The following is a 2,346-nucleotide window of genomic DNA, read 5'->3' as shown; positions in this document are numbered from 1 at the left end:
ATTCGACTATATCTCTAAAGAATTTTTCCATTATATAAATGCAAACAGAATTATTCCAGTCAAAATTGAAATCGTCTTCAAATTTGCTGAGATTTGATTTGATTATTAGTTTAACTTCTATTGCCAGTTTCTTGCAATTTACTGATACAAAGGTACAGTCTGTTACACTGGGGGTGGTGAAAGGAATAGTTAATCAACCACATTTATACCCATTTTACGCAGCAATATTCTAGGGTGCACTTGCTTTCTCTTGTGCTTTAACCAATACAGTTGCATTCACATTGAGATACTGGTCTGGACTATCTTGAGTGGTGGGTCCTTGCACATACACTGTCCCTTCGGGTAGTTGCTCCTTAGCACTATGATTCTGGGGAAATATTCACCTTTTAGAATTATTTATGGGTCTAACTTGCTGTTTCAACTTCATTGAAACCCCAATTGCAAATGGTCAATGTTTATGCAAGACAAAACCATAAGAGAGGACAAAAACATTCAGATGATCTATTCAAAAACATTTTTTAAAGATTAAAAGGTAGAATTATAAAAAAAATTAAAATGATAGAAGACAAAGTTTTAAGTAATAGTAAAAAGAGAAAATGCTTTAACTTAACTGATCAGACTTTCTCACAATTCCTTCAGATGGTTGGGCTGAAGTGAAGTGTGGTGTCCTCTCTTCTCCCCGCACAGGAAAATAGGTGAAGAAAATATGTTCTGAAACCTTTATCTCATACTCTTAACTCAAGTTTTCTTATCATGAATTAGCCTAACTGTCCACCACTTATTGGTTAACTTTGTCATAGCAGGGTAGCAGGCTGGACATTAAGCCCCATTGTTCCGAGAGTTATCATAGAAGTTAAATATGTTTTAAAGTATACAGAATTTCCCAGAGTTTCAGACTCAAGTTGGCAGAAAGCACGCGCCAGAGTTCTGTACTAACACGAGGCCATTGTGGTAGTCAGTGCCAATAGCCCTCTATCCTGTCATGCCCTCTAATGTCATTCCACATACTCCCCCATTCACTTTGAGTTTACCTAATCACCATCCTTATTCCCACCTCTACATGTGCCTTTGCTGTCTCCGCCACCTCTACCTTGACTCCCCCACCTTTTTAATTTTATTTTACTTATTTTTCCTAATCAACCTGTTCAGAAATGTTATTACACACCTCTGGAGTAGGTAGGATTTGAACTAGGCCTCCCAGTTCAGAGGTAGGGACACTACTACTGTACCACAAGAGGGGCCCCCCAATAATCTCCCCATTGTGGGAAATTGAACCCTGGTTTCCCGCATGGTAGGCTGGAATACTTACCACTATACTAACAAGGAATTGACTTAAACATGGCTAGATGCCACTAAGTAGATGGCAATAACTTAACCACTTCTGTGTTTTAAGTCCACTTGAACCCATTCCATCCTTATCAAGGGAAGTCCCAACCTTCTCTCCTTTCCCCCACCTTTTTGTCATTGATCTCCTGACAATTCATAATTGGCCCCTTGCACCTTCCTTAATAAGCAACAAACAGATCCCCAGGGCTATATTTGCTGCGGATCATTGACTGACTTCAATGAGTAGCCCCTAGACGTGACTGACCAGACTCTGAGCACTGCCATTGCAAAACCCTGACTGATGCCCTGACAGATTCTGGTGGCCCTAAAAGACCAGCCTATACCCACTCTCTAGGCAGCATTTGGACTTGATCCCTGACCATAAGCATCTCAAGCTAAGGACTGACACATGGCCAAGCCACAGGACAGTGTGTGTTGACTGTGCCCCTGACCAACAGCTTTCACCTCTAGTCCTGGACTGAAGACTATCCCCCACCCAGTTTCTGACACAGCCGTTTGTTGAATAAACATTCAGTGTGTTTGTTGTTCAGGCACCTGGCTCATGCTGTACGTGTTCACTGCTGTCTCACAGTGTGCTGTTCAGCAAGCCGCACCCCCCAACCCCTGCTCCAGTTCCCCAGACAGATCCCTAATTACAGTCAAGCAGCCTGTCCTTGTATCTGCGCAAAACAGGATTTTGATACAGTGTTGAGAGCCTTTGCCTCTGGCTGAAGTGCCAGTGCACCAACAGGTATGGAATGGCAAGACACAGCTGCTGATCCAATCCATGAGCTGGGTGCCTGTCCCTGTAGCAGTGTGTCTTTGCTGCAGCTTGTCAGTGCTTGTTACCAATGTCAGTACGAGTTACTAGTGTGCCCTATAATGCAGGTCTGCACTCCCTGAGTAGCCTGCACATATATTGGAAAGGTGTAATGATGGTTGTGAGGGCTTGTCCAAGGGTGGGTGCCAATGTCTGTTGATACTTGATGCATGCAGCTGGTGCCCATGGATGGTTCCCTG

General features: G+C 43.2%; 1 non-coding gene across 1 annotated transcript; it reads right to left on the bottom strand.

The window, feature by feature from the left end:
• Positions 1–1,330: 1,330 nt before the first annotated feature.
• Positions 1,331–1,457, bottom strand: LOC125483885. The gene has a single exon (XR_007262791.1). It is a non-coding gene; the product is annotated as a U6atac minor spliceosomal RNA (small nuclear RNA).
• Positions 1,458–2,346: the final 889 nt, after the last annotated feature.

The sequence above is a fragment of the Rhincodon typus genome, chromosome 8 (assembly GCF_021869965.1).
Source record: "Rhincodon typus isolate 14 chromosome 8, sRhiTyp1.1, whole genome shotgun sequence".
Lineage (NCBI taxonomy): Eukaryota > Metazoa > Chordata > Chondrichthyes > Orectolobiformes > Rhincodontidae > Rhincodon > Rhincodon typus.
Note: the sequence above shows the minus strand (reverse complement) of the source record. Positions and strands in the feature narration are given on the sequence as shown.